The 21,934-nt window shown below is 44.1% G+C and overlaps 1 protein-coding gene across 7 annotated transcripts in view; it reads left to right on the top strand.

Annotated features, from left to right (window-relative positions):
• The first annotated feature begins 3,158 nt into the window (after positions 1-3,158).
• The window catches only part of TRAF3 (TNF receptor associated factor 3), a 74,073-nt gene continuing 55,297 nt past the window's right edge, over positions 3,159-21,934 (top strand). For 4 of the 7 annotated variants that reach the window (XM_042799094.1, XM_042799093.1, XM_042799092.1 and 1 more), the window contains exons 1-3: positions 3,159-3,279; positions 3,607-3,739; positions 4,363-4,418. The gene's annotated coding sequence lies outside the window, so the exon portion shown is untranslated. The remainder of the gene's footprint in view (positions 3,280-3,606; positions 3,740-4,362; positions 4,419-21,934) is intronic. The other 3 variants (XM_042799090.1, XM_042799088.1, XM_042799091.1) reach the window with 3 other exon arrangements.

Here is a 21,934-nt window from a genome sequence, read left to right as displayed (position 1 = left end):
CAGCATGCAGCAGCAGCATTGAGACACAGTGTTTCAGGCCCCAGTGAAAATATTGCTTATAGCATGAAATTCCAAACCAGTTAAAGATGAGAGATTGGTGACATAACTCGCTGTAATAACTGTATCAGAAATCTTTAAAATCTTGTAGTTGAGATACGGAGAAAGAAAAACACCACCAAAGCACTTGAAACTAGATATTGCATTAGATCAACACTTTATCCCTTTGGCTACAGACATTTTTAAATGTGGAAAAGCTTCTGACATCTTTTAGATGGTATAAGAATTTGTTTTCTCTTTTTGGGGAAGAATGGATTAGTATAGCTGCTAGAGCTACAGGCACTGGAATTCTATTATGTTTTTTTTTCCCTTTTTAATTTTTTTTTTTTAAGGTAAAACAAGAGGACACACATACAACAGCAAAAAGAGTGGCAAAGAAGGAAATTGCAGGTTTGTCTCTGACAGAAACTTATTTGCAGCCCCGCTGCTGGAGAAATCCAGGCTTGGTGCACAGTCCTATCAGCCGGTCCACAGCTGAGCGATCTTAAACAAGTGATGGGAACATTTAAGACATCGGTCTGGGATTGTCTTTCTGATTGCAGGTTCACGGCATCATTTCAAAAGGCGCAGTTGTCTTGACAGCTAATCCAGGCTCTTACTGGGGACAGCAGCAAAAGGCAGGAGAGATGGTAGGGGGGGGAAAGAGAGAGAGAAAGCAGAGAAGTGGAATGAGGAAAAAACCAGCACACAAGGAGGGAATTAGCAGTGCGAGCCAAGCTTTGTATTTTAGGGGCTGGTGAGGACATAGCCAGAGCTAGAGATATTTGGTTTTGCAGGGCAGGTCGGCGTGGGCGTTACAGAGATCCGGGGGATGAAGACCGAAGAGGGTCGGGATGGATTTTGGGACGCGGGGAGATGCTGTAAGCGGCAACTATGACGCAAAGCTTGTCCGTTCAGGATCACGCATCCAACTGTTCCTCCCTAGTGATCCCTCCATAAACAACGTCCAAAAAGGATGGTGACCTCATCCCACTGAAATTAGCCAAACACCACACATTTCTCCGTGTTCAGCTCCGCACATTCCTTACAGCTGCGGCTCGCCGGCTCCCTGACCCGCCAGCCCCGCTGCCGCACCCGGAGTTCGGAGGGCCCCTGTGCCGCGATTCCTCCAGCCGACCCCGGCCCGCGCTGCCGCCGGCTCCGGCTGAGCCCCCCCCGGCTCCGGCTGAGCCCCCCCCGGCTCCGGCTGAGCCCCCCCCCAGCTCCGGCTGAGCCCCCCCCGGCTCCGGCTGAGCATCCCCAGCTCCGGCTGAGCCCCCCCGGCTCCGGCTGAGCCCCCCCCGGCTCCGTCTGAGCATCCCCCCGGCTCCGGCTGAGCCCCCCCCGGCTCCGGCTGAGCCCCCCGGCTCCGGCTGAGCATCCCCCCAGCTCCGGCTGAGCCCCCCCCGGCTCCGGCTGAGCCCCCCCCGGCTCCGCCTGAGCCCCCCCGGCTCCGCCTGAGCCCCCACAGCTCCGGCTGAGCCCCCGCAGCTCCGGCTGAGCCCCCCCCGGCTCCGGCTGAGCCCCCCCCGGCTCCGGCTGAGCATCCCCCCGGCTCCGGCTGAGCCCCCCCCGGCTCCGCCTGAGCCCCCCCGGCTCCGCCTGAGCCCCCACAGCTCCGGCTGAGCCCCCGCAGCTCCGGCTGAGCCCCCCCCGGCTCCGGCTGAGCCCCCCCCGGCTCCGGCTGAGCATCCTCCCGGCTCCGGCTGAGCCCCCCCCCCTGCTCCGGCTGAGCCCCCCCCGGCTCCGCCTGAGCATCCCCAGCTCCGGCTGAGCCCCCCGGCTCCGCCTGAGCCCCCACAGCTCCGGCTGAGCCCCCGCAGCTCCGGCTGAGCCCCCCCCGGCTCCGCCTGAGCCCCCCCCGGCTCCGCCTGAGCATCCCCGGCTCCGGCTGAGCCCCCCCGGCTCCGGCTGAGCCCCCCCGGCTCCGCCTGAGCATCCCCCCAGCTCCGGCTGAGCCCCCCCGGATCCGGCTGAGCATCCCCAGCTCCGGCTGAGCCCCCCGGCTCCGCCTGAGCCCCCACAGCTCCGCCTGAGCCCCCACAGCTCCGGCTGAGCCCCCCCCGGACTCGGCTGAGCCCCCCGCGCCGCTTTTGCGCCAGAACCCCCTGTCCCCCTCCCCTCCCGGCAGCGCGGCGAGGCCGCGGTGGGGGAGAAGCCGCACAGCGCTGTCCAGCGTAAAAGCGAGGCCGCCGGTACCGGCCGGGCATCTGTCCCGGTGAGGACATAGCGCAACACAAGCGGAGCCCGAGACAGGCGTTTATTTCATCTGACCGCCCGGACCGACAGGCTCTACCGGGTGCCGAGCCGCCCCCCCCGGCCCTGGAGGAGGGAAGCCGGGTGCCTCCCGCACCCCCGGGGAGGAAGGCCACCCGCCGGCCCGGGGTGCCCCCCGCCTGCAGCCTGCCCGGGCTCCCCCCCCGAGGCGATCGGCCTCGCCGGGGGGGCGAGCGGCTCTGGCTCGCTGCTCTTTTCTGATCTTTTCCAGACTCTTCTCCCCTTCCCTTCCCCTCCCATCCCTCCTCCCCGCGGTTTTTCCTCCCTCCCTCTTTTTCCCCAGTGGCAATTTTATTATTATTATTATTATTATTTATTTTTTTTTTTTTAATAAAGGCTATTGTGTTCGAGGCGACCCTTTATGTGGAGTTGCTCGCACCTCCCTCGGGGCGGAGAGGGGAAGCCAGCGGCTCTCCGCCGCGCCGCTCCGTCCCGGCGCCCTCCCCGCGCCCTTCCTTCCCAGCCCCAACGCCCGCCCTCAGGCCGAGCCCCCGCGGCGGCGGGGCGAGCCGAGCCCCGGCCCCGCTTCCCCCGGCGGGACGCGCCGCCTCCTCACCGCCCGCCCCGCAGCCCCTTCCCCGCCTGCGGAGGAGCCGGCGGGCGGGACGGGCTCCGTCTGCCGAGCGGCCGCCGCTTCCCCCCCGGGCAGCGCCCGCGGTGGCGGGGGAGGGGGGCGGCGGCCGCGGCATCAGGTGCAGCCGGGGCAGGCGGGCAGGGCAGGCCCGGCCCCCAGCAGCCGCCTGCGCGCTGAGCGGCGCGGCCCGGGGCCCGCCCCTCGCTTGTGTGAGGAGGAGCCGGGAGAGCAGCGGGCTTGCCGGGGATTTCCAGCCTGAGCGGGCGGGAGAGGAAGTGCGGGGCGGGGGGGGGAGACGGCGCAGAGCGGCAGGGACTTTCCGTCGGGCTGGCGGTCGCCTTCGCCGGGCTCCGGCTGCCGCCCGCCGCCCCGCTCCCCTCAGACACTCGCAGGTAGGGCGCCCGCCGGGCTCGGCGCGCCCCGAGGAGCGGCGCGGCGGCGAAGAGGGGAAGAGAGAGGGAGGGAGGGAGGGAGGGAGGGAGGGAGGGAGGGAGCGAGCGCTTCGCCGCCGCCGTGGCGGCGGCAGCTCCCGCTCAGGGCTCCGGCACCGGCTGGGCTCGCCTGCCCGCGCTCCCGGGGCAGAGGGACGGGGCCGGGCGGGCGGTGAGAGCTGGGGGGGGGGGGGGTGAGAACGAGGAGGAGGAAGGGGGGGGCTGCTCCCGCGGAGCCGGCGGGGACAAGGCGGCGGCGCGGCGCTGATACGAGGCATTTGCCACCAGGCAGGGGCCGAGCGCGCTGTTCCCGCAGCCTGTTGCCGGGACCTTGGCGGCGGTTGGTGCCCGGGGATAGATCAGCTTGCGGCGCGGGCGGCGTGGACTCTGCCTGCGCGGAACGCACTCGCGGGCTTTGCAGGTGCTCCTTTTTCACTTATATCTGCCCGCTCCCCCCCCCCGCTCCCTCCGCGGTGTGTGTGTGTGTGTGTGTGTGTGTGCGCCTGCGAGGCCGGCGGGCCGGAGCGGAGCCGTGCGGCGCTTGCGGCGTTTGATGTGTCGTTTGAATGCAGAAGCCTCGCTCCGCTCCTGGCTCCCTCCATATGCGGTGCTGGGGGCGGGCCGACGGCCTTTAAAGGGGCACTGCCGGCAGCCGCCGCGCCGGGGCTCCCCGCCGCCGCCTCCCCGGGCTGCCCGCTGCGGCGGCGGCCCCGCGCCCGCTCCCCCCCGCTCCCCCGCCATGGGGGCCGGGGCCGGGGCCAGGCAGCCTCCGCCGCTGGGACGGAGCTGCCCCCCCCCCGCCCCGGTCGGCGCGGAAGGAGTTACGTTTGCGCGGAGTCTCGCCTGCCTACACAGCGGCCCTGCGCTATAAAGCCCGGCTGCTGCCTGGCGTGAGCCGAAAGAGAAGTGTTTTGTTTTCACGCCATTCATTTTTCGGCGCTGGTTCGCGGCACCGCGTTATAGCGCGTTAACGTTAATTGCCGTGTTGTAGGTTAGGAAAAATAACGAGTGTTTAAAAGTTTATACTGAGTCATTCCTCTGCAGATGAACCTATGACTGACTCATGATCTGAGAACTGCAGTGGCTTGTAAAATAGGAAGGTAAGGCATTTGCACCTTGATTTATTTGTGTCTTCAAGTGTCTAAGATCTGAGTTACCTGTGGAAAAACAGGAGAAATGCTGTTAACGATAAGAGGCGTAATCTCACGTTCTGCCAATCTGAGCTTGTGTGTGACGTGAAAGACTGTATGTGCACCTCTGTGAGGATCTTTACCATGCATTAGGACATTTTTCAGCTTTTTCTGTTTCTGAGGTAGTGAAATGTGGGAAGTTCCAGTGATACAATTTGAAATTTGCCGTCTCCTTGGGTCAGTGACTTTTCTAGCTGGTTGAAATCTAACTGAGCCTTGTATATTGCGATTCACACGTTTTTTATTTCTTCAGTAGAACTGTGTGGTTTTCCTTGCAGGTTCGTCCCGTAGAACGCATGTAATGTTACTGTGCACTAATCTGAACTTGCATTCCTAGACCGAAAAGGAGTTTGGTGTGTGACGTGAAGGTGTGCTAGCGGTCTTTAGCTTAGACAAATGAAATAGTCTAATTTGAAATAGTTAGTAAAAACTTGCATTTGAAATAGCTACTGACTTGTATAAAAGCCTGGATTTAAAAGCTACACTGATTGTTAGAGCTAGAACTTAAAGAGATCATAACATATACCATATGTTGTCCTTTAAAATGAGCCATTTAGTTAAAAGTGTCTATAAATGGAAATCCATTAACACAGATGTAAATGTTATTATTTATTGTGATTAGGGAAGGGTTTTTGAAATACTTGAATGTTTGGACTGAATCAGAGTTTTATGGCTGAACTGGGAAACCCCTTGTCATAAAGCTTGAGAACGGAAACATTGATGTATCGTGAGTTTGGGCATTGTAAGCAGACGGTGCTATGAGGTTATAAAAGTTGCTTGGTTCCAGCATGAAAATGGTAGGTGTTTTACTGAAATATGACTTGTTGAGAAGCTTCCAATAATAGCTAGACTTAGAATATAGAAAGGTAAAGTGTATTCAATAGCAAAGCAAATTAATTCTAATCAAAAGAGGGTGCTAGATGACTCAGTTTTCAGGCTTTTCTGAAGTCCTTCTGCAATTAAGTTTGATGATACCAATCTTGAGAAGCCATTCGTGTATGGATTCAGAGAATTTGATCATCGTGTAAGCATATTTACCGCTGGTACCTTGGAGAACTGTGTAAGATGGCAGTAGTTAGCACCCGTAACAAAAAATCTTTTATGAAGTTGTACGGGTTCATGCTAATACAGTTGGTCTTCTAAATGATTTCAAGGTCTTTTTTGTATTTTAGATCTTTACATTGTTCTTGTCCATAATGAAAGGTTTAAGTGAGGGAAGAGGAACATTTTTTTTTCAATACTGAATTCCAGCTGTTCTATTAGTAGATATGGCAGTGCTGAAAATATGAAAAGCCAGGAATGTTAATTTTAAACTTTTATTGTTAGACCACTGGGACATTGATAAGTAAATGATTTTTTAGTTCTTCTGCTGATGAAAAGGCAGTTTAAAAATAGCAATGACTTAAATCTACTCCAATATCCTAAACTGGCTTTGTATGAATATATATTGCAAGAACAACATATTTTAATCTCTGATATCTTAGATGATGCAATAACTGGATTTCATTAGATTTTTTTTTTTATTATAACAGTGTTTCTTAATTGAAAGTGCAGAATCTTATGATGTCTGAAGACTGCTCATTACACATTGGTTTCAGGTGTCGGTGCTCTTGTGCACAGTTGCTTTAAAGAATTGCCAAGAGTTAATTTTTATTTTTTTTTTAAATGCCTGTGGGTGGGTACTTTCTGAATATGATGCTTGTATTTAAAGCCTCCTGGCATTTTTGGCGTATGGCTCAGGAACACCAAAAGTGGTGGGAGAGCATGAAACTGGAGATGTCAAGATGTGGTATGGGGAAAAGAAGCCAAGGGAGGGAGAGTTGTGTATTTTTGTGCAACAGGATAAAGGTGTGATTGTAGCACAAGAGATAGTGCTGTAGTCACGCTAGGTTTTATCTTACACTTTTTAACCTGTGGTGATGAAGTGGTGACGTAGAAACTACAGCAGTGAAGGACTGGCAAAGAGGACATGACTTGTCTCTCAGCTCTGCCTGCTGGAAGCCCATACCCTCATAAATGGATAGTTTAAAGTCAGTATATGTTTGTTTAGACAAATCATAAACACATTTCATGCTTTCTATGCCTTTTTTTTAAGGTAGAAAGAGAAAGGACTAGAGAATTGGGAGGAAAGAGGGGGCAACTTAGAATGAAAGATCATTAGGTGTCTGCAAAATAGGAAGAGGTGCTCTCCTTCTAATGGGAGAGAAAAGGAAATAAAGACAAAAAAGCCCCTAGAAAATCCGTAAGGATAGCATACAGTAGAAAGATCTTAGAACTTAGGGATGAAATAAGGCAAAAGATTATTTGGAGCTGTGATATTGAGATACGTATATTTATATAGTCTTTGAGTTTTTTTTTTGTTTTCTTCCTGGAGATCTTTTCTACTGAAGCACTGACAGCAAAATACCATTGCCACTGTGACTTCAATTGCTGTTGACTGTTGGCTTTGTAACTAGGTTAACAGGGCGAGCGTCTCTAAAATTATATACAACAACTGTAGGTCACTAATCCTCTCCACCTCCCAAAAAATGTTAAGCCTTTGATTTCCATGCTGTTGTTCTTCCCTGCTGCTTTACTCTGTATGTGTGAGCTGTGATTTTTAGTAGAATTCCAAATTCTGCAGTTGATCTAGTCAAGGGCAGCGTGGGAAGCAAAGTCTCAATGTGCTTGTGAATGCAGAAGTTCAGTATTGGATGTGTGTGACGGCCTTCATCCCTGGCTCCCTCCTTGTACTGAAAATTGGGGTGTTGTGTATGTTGACATCAAGATTGAATTTTTACAAATTGCGGGCATTAGAACTGCAGTGAGCATAGCAGGAATGCTTTAAGTTGGAATGTTTCATAGTTCCAGTCTTGTTTTATATAGTATCATAAAATGATCGTTTATGAAATAGATTTCTCTGATGTATAGAGGAAACATTCTGTAGATTATTCACAATGATGAAAAATGCTCATAATTGTAGTATAGTTTAAATGCTCTGAAGTGAATATATCGTTTCGCATACAGTATACGTAGCAAATGTGTTGGTCAAAAACATTAGTGAAAGAAGTCATGAAACCTCTCTTTTACATGCTTTAATGATGACTATGGAAGAACATGAATAAAAAAAAATAACATTTGGAGTAACACTGAACTTTTGTCTGACTTTGTGGTTTCTGCATTAATGGAAAAACATCTTTTTGTAAACAAAGTAAGATATGCCCACTCAAGACAAGCTTGAAATGCCATGAGCCTTTACAGCATTCTTAGGTGTCTAGCAAAAACAGTTATTTTGATTTGGTCTATCTTGAAAAGCACGTTGCAGATGCTACGGTAAGATAAGAAGTGCCTTCCTGGCTGCCACTTCATTCCTCCAAGCTTTGACATCTATCGAGAAAGAGAGGATGGTCCACTGAAGATAGAAGTGTAAAATCTAGGAGACTTGGAGGCTGGGTTTTTTTTTTGTTTTGCTTTGGTTTTTTTCCATTCCTGCAGATGTGTTAGGGCCAGACCAACAAGGGGCTTTGATGTTGCAGTGTGGAGTGATGTGACATCATGCCTGAGTCCCAGGGCACAAGGGGGATTCCAGTCCAAGTTTCCTCCTTCCCTGGGGAGTATTCTCATCATCAAGCCACAGGCCAGTTAAGACTAGTGTCACTTCCTTCTCTTGCAACTCTTCTGCTATGCCAGGAATAATCAAAACTCAGTGTGCCTGAGAAAGAGAGCAAGAGGAAGCATGATGTCTCAGTCAAGTGGTTAGGACAATTACCAGGGTGCAGAAAGACATAGAGTCGTCTGATGCTTCTTCCACTGCTGTTTTGTTTATGGCTTTCTGGTGCATTTGAACTTGATGTTGGGAGGCTTGCTGAGGTGATCAGCCTTGTCAAGACAGACGTTTTCTTAAGCACAGAAGACGTACTGGGGAAGAGGAGAGTACTGATACTTGGGTGTTGCTGGGGTTAGGTGGTAGCTGACTGGGAGTTCCGAGAGTAACTTCGGTGCAGCTTGTGGCTTATGTGTGGTTGGCTCCATATACAGACCATTTTCCTGGTCTGTAATAAAACGGGAACAGTGGTGCTTTCCTACAACCTGAGGACATAAAAATGCTGAGTTGTTGAGACTGAGCAGGGCAGTACAAGCATCATCTGTTGATAAATGAAATAAATTGCAAGTGCTGTGTAGAGGCATCCTGTTCCTTCTCTGCAGTGCTGTACCATCCTGCACTGTCAGCATCGGGGGACAGGAAACAGTATTTACTTCACACTCTTCCATTGTTGCGTACGGCAAATGTGCAGCACTGTATGAAGCTGAGTGTACATGACAGAATTTGTCAGTGGTAGCTGTTCCACTACTTGTAGTTGTTCCCAACTTTATGCTTGGATGTTCTAGAAAAGTAACATTTTTTTCTTGTTCTATGGAACCAGCTTACATGATAACTGTGCCTAAAATAACTTTCTAACAGCAGATCCCAGCTCAAAGCAAATTTCAGCAATGTGAATGGATTTGGTTTTGTAAGGTCATCCACGTACTTGAGAGAGGGAGGTAATCAGAACAATTACTAGAGGTTTTTATCATGGAGATCTTGTGTACTGTACCAGTTTGACTGTGTCCTCTCTCTGTCTTTCCACAGAGAGCAACCTTTTGAGAGTTGGTTTCCTTGAGTGTTGTGGCTTCTAACTTAATGACTTGCAGATGTAAGTCTTGATTTTACATAGGAAGCATAGCCTTACAATTTTCATTCAACTTGTTCTTGTTTTAATCTCCTTTAAACCATCTCAAGTGACTCCTCTTCCTGCATTTTGTGCTCTTCAGATACTAACAGAACGCTCTTGTCCATGCTGTGCTTCTCTTCCATCTTAATTGGCCAAACAGTATAAATGCTCTTAATTTCACAAGTTGATTCCTCTGACTGTTAGAAGTGTCTTATTTTGAGCTGCTTTCAGTCAGATCTCTTGTAATTTTAGAGTTGTTTAGAGTTAAGGGATGACTTTTATTCCAAGGTGGTTTCATCTTTGCACTAGAGCAAAGTGACTGCATTTTCCCCTTCCATTTACATAGTTTTTCTCTTGAAATGCTTGTTTTTAGGCTTGTACTTACTTTCACACTTCTAGCTAATAATTTTTATCTTCAAATCCACTTTTCTTTGACCTCTCTGTAGCTACCTGCTTCTTTGATTCCCTCCCAACCCCACCTCCCACTCCAGGTGAATTAACAGGCTCTTCTCTTCCAGGTCACTGAAGATGGTCTACAATGTACCCTACTATTGTCTGAAGTACACGTCTCAAAATCTATGCTTGCTTTTTCATTCCATCCTTTTCACTGTTTTCTGTTTGGCACAACGTCCTTGAGAGCAGCGTTTTGCTTTTGCCTGGGAATGTTTTTATTGTTATGACTGTTGTGGTTGAACCTGATTAGGGTACCAGTTCTACATTCAATAGGTGCCAAAGGTAAAGTGCTTGTGGTTGTAAAATGACACGTTCTCAAAATTCTACCATTTGGCTGACAGTTGGAGTAGAAGGAAGTTGGATACCTAAATAAATGAAGGCCACTGATTTGCATATGTGCATCTCAAGCAGTTTTGGAACCCTTTAATGCAGTAGTATAATTACCTTCTAAAACTCAGCATTTGGGGGTGAAAAAAAGAAGGATTTGAGCTAGCTTCATTTGAAGTTATTAATATGTAGTATTACTTGAAGTCAGCAGTATCTTCTCTGTCTGTTTTCCGTCAGGAGTTGAATCATGTTTCTATCTACAGAACCTGAGCATGCTGTATTTCAGATTAGCAAATATGTCTTACTACTCACCCGTGGTGTCAATATGTAATGGAAATACCAATGGATCCTATGGTGTAGTTCAGCTAGTAGGTACTGTTGTTGTGTTGCCCAGACTGTTTGGCAGGGGGGTTTGTATCTGTGCTATAGCAAGGTATTTTGACACTTTTTTTTGAGTGTGTGCAGAATGCTCTTGGCAATCTCTAGGAAGATAAAACAAGTTTATTGTTATTTGTGCATTGTACTTCATCAGCTATTTTTCAACACCTGGGACCATAAATTTCCCTTATTCCTCTTTCCTTCTTACAAATTCCTGAAAACTTCACTTTCGTTTTGAGAAAGATTATATAGATATGCAACTTTCAGTATTTTGGCCAGTAAGTATTTGAGGGGAGTTTTGGGGATTTACTCTGGTTGTTTGTGTGTGAGTTTTTTGCATGTTTGTTTGCTTTGCTTGTGTGGGGTGGTTTTTTTTGTTTGTTTGGTTTTGGTGTGGGGTTTTTTGCTTTTTTTTTAAGAAAGATTTAGGACAAGCAGATAAATATTCACCCACTGAGGTCTGTATACTTTTGCTATGGAGATTATCTCAAAAGAAATGAGGAAGAAGCTTGGAATTGTCCTGTTTGTGTAAATAAAGCTGTTAGTACATATAGCCAAAGTATGATGCTATATTTTTGTAGAATTATGTACTAAGGTGTGTGTGGGGTTTTTTGTTTGTTTTGTTGGTTGTTTGTTTTTTTTTTTTTTTTTTAATATGAAGTCTCAATGTGTTAGTTGACTGTTCTGAGATGGGATTGGGCAGACAGACTTTGAGAGTCCTTTGAGCTATACATAAAAAGGCAGTTATTGCAGAACAAGAGCATCCATATGCTGAGTTAATTGGAGAAGTTCAAAGTAGTTGAACCCTTATTTGCAACATTGTGATTTATAGAAAAAACAAGGAGTACAAAATGCAGTGGGGAAAAAAATACTACTTACAGATCTATTTCATACGTAAATTCTTTCATGTTTGTTTGCATGAGGAAATGTTAATGAGATAAATGGTGGAAGCTGACAACAGTCGTCATGCTACATGCTCTGTTGATGCTTGTGATAATTTGCTACCCATCTCCCACAGTATGTTTTGTAGCCAAAGTGCAACCTGAATGCTCACCTTCATCTTAAGTAGGTGTAGGTAGTGACTTCTGTTGCTATGGTTAATGTCCAGGTTTGTCCATACGCCTTACACTTTAAAGGTACTGACATCTGTTTGTTTTACTTTCAGCAGGAAAGTTTAAACGTTCTTAAGGTAGCTGTATTTTCAAGTTGGTATTGCTGCTTAAATTTACTGGTATTTTTGTGTTTTATAAAGTATTTCTGAGTAAAATCTCATCTGGTTAAACAAATGTCATGTTGTACTTAATTTGTATGTGAATCTGATGTCTGTGGGGAGAAAAGGATTGTCTGTTGTCTGTGGAGAAATGATTTGGCTTCTCTTGTAGCTAATCAGTTTTTATAGAGTATTAAATGGGCCATGTGTTAAAGTATCAGTTGTTAACACCTCCAAAATAAAATATTTGTCATGTTAAAGAAGGGGAAAAATTGGTGAGCTCTCCATTAGATGGTGCTGCTGGGACTGAAATATTTATATACCTAATGGAAGCAGTCTTCTGTCTAGAACTGTTTTCATGGCTGTATTCTTTTTTTTTTTTCTTTTTTTTTTTTTTTTTTAGAAGGACTTCTCTTTATCAAAATACTTTCCAAGGGCAAGGATACTTGCGAAGATCTTTTTGTTTCTTTGTTTGAAATGAATAGATAAGATACTAAAAAGGCAGGCTGTCTCTATGGGAAGGACGTATGGAAGAAATAAATCATATGCTTTTTGCATGGGTGATTTAGATTTTAGCAGCTGCTTCTGCTATAACTCTCATCTGTTTAAGTGTTGACTCTGTTACATTCATGCCTTGCTGTCACGTAGGTGGGGATACTGCAGTATTAAAGAAATTGTGTCAAGAAATACTTGATTTAAAGACCCAGAAATTAATTAGACTGACCATTATGGCAATAACACCCTCATGAATCTAGTATTTGAGGTCCTGTCTTCTTGTTGACCCCTGCCTACTAGCATTTATTTTTAAAGAGCAGTGTTTTAACTTAAACACATAATGATACTATTCCTTTGCCTGAGCCCTGACTGACTAGTGATTTTAGAAAAACTTAAAGGAACAAAGATGGTGCCTATATGCAGAGGCAGTGTGTACTGTCTTAAATGCTGTAGGTGATCCTTTATGGTCTGAAGTTGATGCTCCAAAAGTGTGCAGCTTTCCACATGGCCAAACTCTTACTTGCCAGTCCTGCACGTCTTGAATATTTTAGGGCATCTAAAATTGTACTAAACACCCATGATTGTATGCCTGACTCACTCTGCAATAGAGTGGAGATACACATTAAATACACTTGCTAATGAACATTTTTTTTTTATTTGTTAAATACTCCTTGCTGTTAAGACTCCTTCAAATATAGCAAGACAAGGTTGCTGAGGTCTGAATTCTCCCACACCCCAGGGCTGTAAGTAGAAAAAACCCCTAATTTTTAGAAATGGTGTTGGGCAAGAGCAATAGAATGAGTCAGGTTGGGTTCATGAAGACACAGCCCTCTTTTCATTACAGGTAGAAGTATTTTTAGTGTGATTTCAAGAATGAAGGTAATTGTGACCAGCTAGCAAAAAATTTTAGTAGAATTAAATAGCACTGAGCAAGAAACGTAAGAGACAAAAACTTTCTTAAGAAACAAAGATTTTTTTTTTTTTCCTTTTGAAGAAGTAATTTAGCAACAATCTACTTCTTGGGGTTGGAAAGTTTAAATCATTTTGCATACAGAAGCAGGAAGCCTAGCTTAACAGACTTGGCCTGAGTTTAACAGCTGTTAAAGTGTGTGCAGTGGCCAGTGGACTTCACATGTAATTTTCTGTTTTCAAAAAAAAGAAATTGAGAAGTTTGCAAAAACCTTTATTTCTAACCTTGGACAGACTTAAAATGTGTGTTTGCCAGGTGCTGTTATTTCCCCAAAATCTAACAAGTAATGAGCAAAGAGATGATTTTCCTTGGTCTTAATAATCCATTTTTGAATAACTCAAATAGGAAAAGTTATCAGTGTTGTGATAACTGGAGAAATGGACAAGCTGTTGTGTGAGAGAAATTGGCCATTAGTGTTTTATCAGTTTGCTAATAATAACAACTTACAGCTTGCTAATAACAACCCTTAAAGGGGCAATTAAAAGGTAGTGGTTATAATGTCATCCAGCCATACAACTTCACATCAAATATGAACTTGCCATTTCCCAGCTATGTGACTGGCTTGCTGAGTGAGGCCAAAACTAAAGGTGAAAATGAATCAGACAAGGTAAGTTGTGCTTGATCACCTTCAGTAGAAAGCTTTGATTCTCGCATTGCCAGTGGATAGTGTATAGACAGAAGGGTGATAGTATTCAGGGATCTTGATAGATACTCAAATATGAGCAAAACCTAGCCTTGCTTCTTCCCTCCTCCTTTGACTTACAACTGGTTAAGAGACTACCTTTGTGTTTACAGGCTAAGACCTGGCAATTAACAGGATTTGTCATTGTATTTTGCTGTACTTAGATTCCAGATCAAGGAATAACTATTGCTTCTATGGCCAAAATGGCATCGACAGCATATCCCACAGAATTTTTGATCGGAGAGGGCATAGCAAGGGCAGTCAGGGAAGGAATGACAATGTTTTGTAGTGTATTAAGGATGTGTATGTTTATTTTTAGGTGAAGGTAATGAGGGGAGGTCTAGGGAGAGATAAGAGCAATAGTGTGATAGACCCACCAAAAATGGGTGGGGTGACGAAGCTTATTTCTGTTTTGAAAAAACACTAAATAAATGAATGATCAAACATGAGATTTGGCATAAACGAAGGATTTTGTTTGTACAAGTATCTTTTGAGAAAGGCATGTGGGATGTGCATTCTTATGCAAGGATTTACTGATGTATGTGAAAGCTCTTGATAATAAATATGGACTCTTGTCTTGATTTAATGTTGACTAAGAGAGGAAGGAGCTGGTTAAAAAGATGGAAGAAGGAGGCAGCTTGTGAAAGATTAACCTGAACTGACAAAGTTCAGTATTTCAAGGTAGTGAAGGAAGAAGATCAGCAAAATAAACAACTGTTCAGATTTGTAGGTAAGATGCTATAGAAAGCATGAGTCTAAGGAATTCAGTGACGTTATCTTCTATTCAGGGAACAAGTGTAAATTAGTAATTTTACCTTCTTTTGCACTGACACATAGAAACAGACAGCTTTGGCTAAATCAATACATTGCTAATGATTTGAAATTTGAGAAGAAATTGTATGAATTTAGGTGACAGTGTTAAAGATGAGTAAGATAGAATGGCACAGATCTGTAGGGAGAGTGCTGGAGTGTTTGAGCCATAAAACAATATCAAACTAATATGGGAGAAAAAAGGATAATGAGAAAATGTTCTTCATATAATCTTGAGAGTAAGAGGGTATTGTTCCAGTAGCCAATATGGAGGGAAAAGTGACAAAAGTTGATGACAAGAGAAATAAAGTAACTAATTCTTTCTTCTGTCTTCTTTAGAAGAACTAACTGATATAATGCATAATCCAGTCAGTTGTTAACTCTTTCACATTTGTTTGCGATAGTTGATTCATGTTAAATGCAATTGAAGAGGGTTTTTGTATTTGATCTTGTGATTTGTTTTATGTGGTAGGAATGATGTGAAACTGAGTAATGAAATTTGTTTTCCAAAAAATAAGAATAAATGTTTTGTGTATAAACATCTGCAGGATAACAGAATGGTAGTAAGGGCCATTAGAAATTTCTCTATATTATTTTATTACAATTCTTTCTGTGTCCCAATTAAGGGCCTAGGGTGCTGAGGAGAAACAGTCTGTTTTAAAGGACATGGCTGCAAGAGTAGCATGCAGTGGATTGGAAGAGTGAGCAGGAATGTGCAGGTAACTGTCATCATCTCGGGTAATATTACCTAGACAACAATTTTGGCTTCTAAAATACTTAAGATTTTTCAACAATGACTTTAAGGACTGAATAATAGAGAACAAATTTAGTACGCTTGCAAGTGGATACCAAACTGGGAACCCCTGTAATTATTCTGGAGGACAGAACTCCAGAATGAACAGGCCTTGATGAGGTCAGTGACATCTGGTAGCTCCCTGCTCTTGAAGTTTTTATATGGTCTACATTTCTTTTGCAGCCAAGGATGCAGCTTTAGTTTCACTTGTTCACCTGATTTCAAATACTGAATCCAATTCAAGATGTCATTAAGCTTCAAAGTACTTGGCCTATGGCCTCCTATATTGTCTTAAAAGAAATGCATGAACACGATGTTAAGACTAGATGTAATGTGTCAGTCTTGATGCTATTACACAATTTCAGTGTTGTTATTTCCCCCGCTCTTAGAGTAGACCCAGAGCTGCAGTGTGCTGGAACTCATGTTGTACCTTGGGTAATGTTTAAACCACCAGTGAATACAAGTTTTATGTTGTATGATATTGCGAAGTAAACTGTAAAAACCAAGGAGCCGTGGTTTTGTGTTTGTGTGTGTTTGGTTGTTTTTTTTGTGTTTTTTTTTTTTTGTTTGTTTGTTTTTGTGTTTTGTGTTTTGTTTTTAAGCATGGTAAACTCCGAGGAAGAGGTGGGAAGGCCAAATAAATGTACCAATATCTTAACGGCTATAGTTAGTCACCAGGGTTCAAGCATCAGAGACTATTGCCAAGTATTACATACAATAAGTAAAATAGAAACAAGAACATTTAGAGAGCTCTAATCATACATGTTTCTATATCTTACTCCCTGTTAGAGCTCCCTAAGCCCATATGATACTCTCCTTAAACTGCTGGTGTCTATTTGTTCTTCTGGTCTCTACTCATTTTCTTGTAAATAGAAGTGGTTTTAAGAAGCTTTTAGTATTTGCATACAAGTGACTTCTGAGGTGCTGTTTCTTAATGGCCTCTGATGAAACTACCCTACATATCCAGATGTTCACTGCAAGAATAAAGATGCCAGTGTATAATGGCTGTAAATGAGTACAGAAGAGTTCAGCTTCCATTGTTCTAAACTAATGCAGGATATTAATCTGTTTTCAATAACTAGGATGAGACTAAGTGATGACTGGATCATTTTTTTCTGCAGATATTCAAAGAATGCTAGAATGGTTTGGTTTGGAAGGGACCTCAAAGATGATCTAGTTCCAACCCCCTGCCATGGTCAGGGACACTTCCCACTAGACCAGGGGGCTCCCAGCCCCGTCCAACCTGGCCTTGACCCCTTCCAGGGAGGGGGCAGCCGCAGCTTCTTTGGGCAGCCTGGGCCAGTGCTTCACAACCCTCACGTTTTCTTTCTTACACCTAATCCAAATCAACCCTCTCAGTTTACAGCCATTACCCCCTGTCCTATCACTACACGCCCTTGTAAAAAGTCCCTCCTCATCCTTCCTGTAGGCTCCCTTTAGGTACTGGAAGGCTACAAGGTCTCTGCAGCGTTCTCTTCTCCAGGTTGAACAACCCTCACTCTTTCAGCCTGTCCTTATAGGAGAGGTGCTCCAGCCCTCTGATGATCATTGTGGCCCTTCTCTTGACTCACTTCAACAAGTCCATGTCTTTCTTATACTGGGGGCTCCAGAGCTGAATGCAGTATTCCAGGTTGGATCCCATGAGAGGGGTAGAGAGAATCACTTCCCTTCACCTGCTGATCACGATTCTCTTGATGCAGCGCAGGATATGGTTGGCTTTCTGGGCTGCAGATGCACATTGATGGATTATGTTGAACTTCTCGTCAACCAACACCCCGAAGTCCTTCTCCTCAGGGCTGCTCTCAATCCACCCCTCGCCCAGCCTGGATTTGTGCTGGGGGTTGCCGTGACCCACGGGCAGGACCTTGCACGTGGCCTTGTTGCACTCCATGAAGTTTGCCTGGGCCCACCTCTCCAGCCTGTCCAGGTCCCCCTGGGTGGCATCCCTGCCCCCCAGCGTGTCACCACACCGCACAGCTTGGTGTCATCAGCAAACTTGCTGGGGGTGCATCGACCCCACTGTCCGTGTCACCGGCAGAGATGTTAAACAGCGCCGGGCCCAGTGCTGACCCATGGGGGGGTGTGGTCAGTCCTCTTTGTGAGAGTGTTGCAGCTTTTGTGGCAGAACTAGTTAGTCTGAATTAACTAACTGTGGAAAAGCAGGCAAGATGAGAATTGGTATCAGGTTGATGACTTTTCAGGATTAAGTGATAAAGCTGACCTCCTACCAATACTGAATGAGGCAGAAATGCATAGGGAAAATAGATCTTGGAATGTTACACATTTTAAATCAGTAATACCATTGCCGGCAGTTTGCCCAAAGGTAATTGTTTTCTGCAGTCCATGCTCTGACTTGTGGGTAGTCAGACTGGAGGTATAAAGTCTGGCAAGTTAATACGTCAGTAGAGAACTCTTACGTGCTCTTAAACAGTGATACCAGGGGGCTTTATCTTCCTGTGTCCACAGGCAGAGCTCTGTAGGATAGAAGTCTCCGTTACAGAAAAAAGGGACTCTCAGGTGCGTACTGTTGTGTTTTCTGTCTTCATACTCTCCTTTTTTACATTTGCCAGAGGACTGGATCAGAGGCTGGACTGTAGGCTACAACACAGCTGTTTTGCTGCTGCAAGGATTTATTTTTTTAATCCCTCCTTTGCCTCTGGTCCAGATTTTTTTGGTTTCTGTCTTTTTTTTTTTTTTTTTCTAATTTGCATTGTGAGCTTTGTGTTTTGGATTGCTGTACTGAGGTCCATCCCTGGACCACATGGAGATGCAGTACGAGACGAGCTGCTGAAGCCACTATAGCATTATATTCCTGTCTGAATTGAGGACATAGTTTTCATCCTGTGACCTGAGTTTATGACAAGGGTTCTGATCTCTGTAGGATCATCTTGCAAAATAGCAGATTAATCTTGCTCCAGTGTGATTTCTAGATGTCTAACGCTGTAGGAAGAGCTATGCCTACACTTGTGATTTAAAGTATAGCAATTGCCTTAGGTGAAAAACCTAAGGCAGACCACAAAACCAATATTGTTCTGGCTGTGGTTTCTTGATAAGGCATACAGGGAGTTTAGCCTGCCAGTTCATGGGGGGTAAGGACTGGTATTCAGTATGTGGATAAAGATGATGAAGTCTATGTAAGTACAGCACTGTCAAGTCTGACAAGGAAAGTCTAGTTGCGGGTGAGGAGAAGTGTTTAGCTATCCTGGGGAACTTAAAAAGCTGTGCTACTGTGTGCTTTCTGTGTGAACTTGTGGACACCTTTGGGTCCTCAGGACGGATCCCAGGGGTTGCTTTGGTCATTACAACACAGAGATGTTGCTTTTTACTCAGGCAGTGCAGCTGTATTGCTGGTGTTGGTCTGTATGCTCCAGGGATAGAGTTTAGGCCTTCAAATGAATGAGTACATCACCAGGTAACAGAAGGAAACGTGCTTTTTGTTTTCTGGTTTGCGTGGGTTTTTTTGTTTGTTTTTTTTTTTTTTTTTTTTTCCCCTTCTCCATAATTACAAGTTGGTTCTGTCGTGCAGTGCACAGCCGCCTTAACTAGGTTTCAGTTTAAAAAGGAGCATATAGTTATTGGAGTCAGAAGGCCTTTTTTGTTTGTTCTTCACCTAATCACAGAAGTGGCTTTTGCTGGCAAATACATAGGTAAATTGTATATGAGAAGAAAAGTGAGATAGGATGTTTTAATGTACTGTGGGGTGGAAAGAATATTTCAGTAGGACAGAACCCTTTAGAAAGAGTTTACCTAAAAAAATAAAATAAAAAAAAATGAGCACAGAAACAGTTGTTCATATAATACATTATGGAGTCCTAATACCAGATGTTGGCAAAAGATGATGAATTTAACTCTCTGAATTTAGGCTTCTAAACTTCCCCACTCTCCTGGCCCCTGAATGCCTTGTGGCCTGTTAGGAACGTTGTATTAAACATGGTAACAGAGTCATACTACTTCAGTACTAAAATAAATGTGGTCTTTGGGCTTTTGAGACTTTGGATAGTAGGGTTTATTTTATGATCGGTTTTGTAAATTAAAGTCTTTTAGAGCTGGAATCCTAATACTTGTGCACATGTGATCCATAATATTAATTCAAAACATTTACTCAACTTCAAAAAGTTGTATAATTAAAAAAATAGACTTACTCTTAAGTATCACTGAAAATATTCTAAAAGCAGCAACTAAAATACAATCTGAACAATATGTATTTTTAAATTGATAATTTTTAGCAGAATAAAGGGAATAATATTTGAGCTGTGAAGTGTTTTGAATTTACTTTTTGATTGTAAATATAATCCTTAAGCTGTTACCAGCCCTCTGAAAATTGAGCAAAGATGCCTTCATTCAAGCTACTTAACTCTGAGTGAACTGGATTTATATGATAGTTGTGTTGCAGCATATTTTCATTGCTCAAAGAAGGAAGGAACATCTTTCAGTTCGTTGCTGCGGTCTGTAAGAATTCTTAGCTGTCTTGTTAGCTTTTATTTCACAGTAAAGTGAAAATGGAAGAAATAAGATGGCATCGTGCTTTCTTGTAAATACATTCTGACTGTTTCACTAGTACTAATTTTATACAAGAGCAAAACTGTAGCTCAAACTACGACAGTTCTCAGTATCACAGTTCAGAAATGGTGGCGATGTGCTAGCCATTATGTTTTAATACCATTTGGTGGTAGTATTAAAACTACCTGTGTTTTCAATGTTTGCATTTCCTTCTTTTTATATCACAGTGTAAATCTTCCCTATGCTGAATAGGTTGAAGTACAGTAGCTAGTAAAATTAGATCACTGTTGTGAAATGGAGCATGCATCTCAAATAGTTTCTTTTCTTGGTTTTGGTTTAGGTTAACAGAAGTATCTTTACATCTGCAGTTTCTGGAAATTTAAGAACACTGTGAACCTCTGGCCAATGAAAATTTTCCCATTATGTAAAACATTCTTGCAGATCAGCTTGACTCACTTAAGTGGTGGTAGTGGTGACTTCCTTCGTGAAGCAAATAGACTTTTGTAATTTTTCTAGCGAACAAATAAATTTCTGCTGCTTTCTGATTTGCTGTAGTTTCTTATGGTTTTGTGCAACGTTAACTTACTATTTCTCTTTTCTGCCTTCAGGCTTGTGAGAATTATTTCTGTATATTAATAGGAGATTCTTGAAACAGCCTTTACTTGTTTGTTTCCCAGCAGGAAAGCCTGAGTGCTTAGGCTTAAACTGAATCAAGACCAGCTCTCAGCAGTGGGAGACAATATATTAATCCATTGGAAGCACAGACAGCAGTCTTGTGTGTCACTGTGATTTGTGTTGTGAGTTTTTTTTTTCATGTGAACAGGCAGGTGGCAACAATTCTTCTGCTGCATATATTTTTGTGATATGTACAGTTAGAAACCTCATGACAATTGTGTGAGCTGGGAATTTTTTTTTTTTTCTTCCTCCTTTGGTAGAAGTAGTACTTGCATCATTGCATGAAACTAAAGTACCTTGTTCTCCTTCATGTTTTCACATCTTTAAGTTGATAGTATTAATTTTACAAATCATCTTCAGTGCCTGGACTTGCTTTAGTTATGAATGAGGGTGATACCTCAAAAGTCAAACAAGTTTCACTCATTTCTGTAAGTAAACCATCTTATAGTCTTGCTCTTTCTTGTTCTGTGTCTTCCACACAGTCACAATGGGCTATTTAGCAAGTTCTTCTGCACTCTTTGTCTGATGGAATTAAGTTGCTTGATAATATGTGGAAGCTTGTTTGTTTATTTTTGGTTCATTTCATCAGTTCTGTTGTATTTGCAAGGAAGATAAGCGAATTATTGTCTCCATTTCATTAAACATCTGAGGGAAAGATTTTTTTATTTCAAATATCTTAGATAGGATTAGAACTCAGAGGTAGTAGCCAACTTCTTCACTCAGTCACAGCCTAATTTGGGAAGCTACATTGCACCTTAGTTGCAAGAGGAGAAAACATCCTGAATCTTTTAGAACAGTATGTTAAATATGTTTGAGGTTGTGCTTTCCTTCCTTGTTCCACTCTATTTCTTTTCAAACTCCGGAAAAAGTAATGCTTCTACAAAAAAGTTAGTAGCCCTGTTTGCCTTTAGTTTAAACTGCAAATTAGGAATGGATAAAAAGAGTGAAACATGCTTCTGTCAGCTTCTTGACATGAACATAAGAAATACCTTGATTCTTCAGGTGAGGTGATAGGGGTTGTGTCTTTGGACAGTAGCAGCAGGTGATGCTCTGGGACTACTCTGTGGCCTGTTCCTTCAGAGCAGGTGCAGCTTTATAAAGCTGGAGGATAGAGAGGCTCTTTAAAATTTTGTGTGGAAAAGGTAAAAATAGACTTTTTGCTACAATATCGCTAGACAATATGTTAAGTGTTACGACTAAGAACTTCATGTAAGTAATAAATAATGTGAATTAATGATGCTGTTTATACACAGAAGTTCATGTTCTTGTCACAGTAAGTTCTTTTTGTTGGTTCATGTAACAGTATAACAAGTTCTTTCTAGGTTGTGATCTAGATGTAGCACCTGAAGGATTCAGAAGGAAATAGTCTGCTGGAATGATTGGATACTAGCATGGCCTTTTCTTTCTGTCTTACCTTCCCACCAAGAATACACAGGACCTTG

The sequence above is a fragment of the Tyto alba genome, unplaced genomic scaffold (genome assembly GCF_018691265.1).
Source record: "Tyto alba isolate M040663 unplaced genomic scaffold, T.alba_DEE_v4.0 Super-Scaffold_29, whole genome shotgun sequence".
NCBI lineage: Eukaryota > Metazoa > Chordata > Aves > Strigiformes > Tytonidae > Tyto > Tyto alba.
Note: the sequence above shows the minus strand (reverse complement) of the source record. Positions and strands in the feature narration are given on the sequence as shown.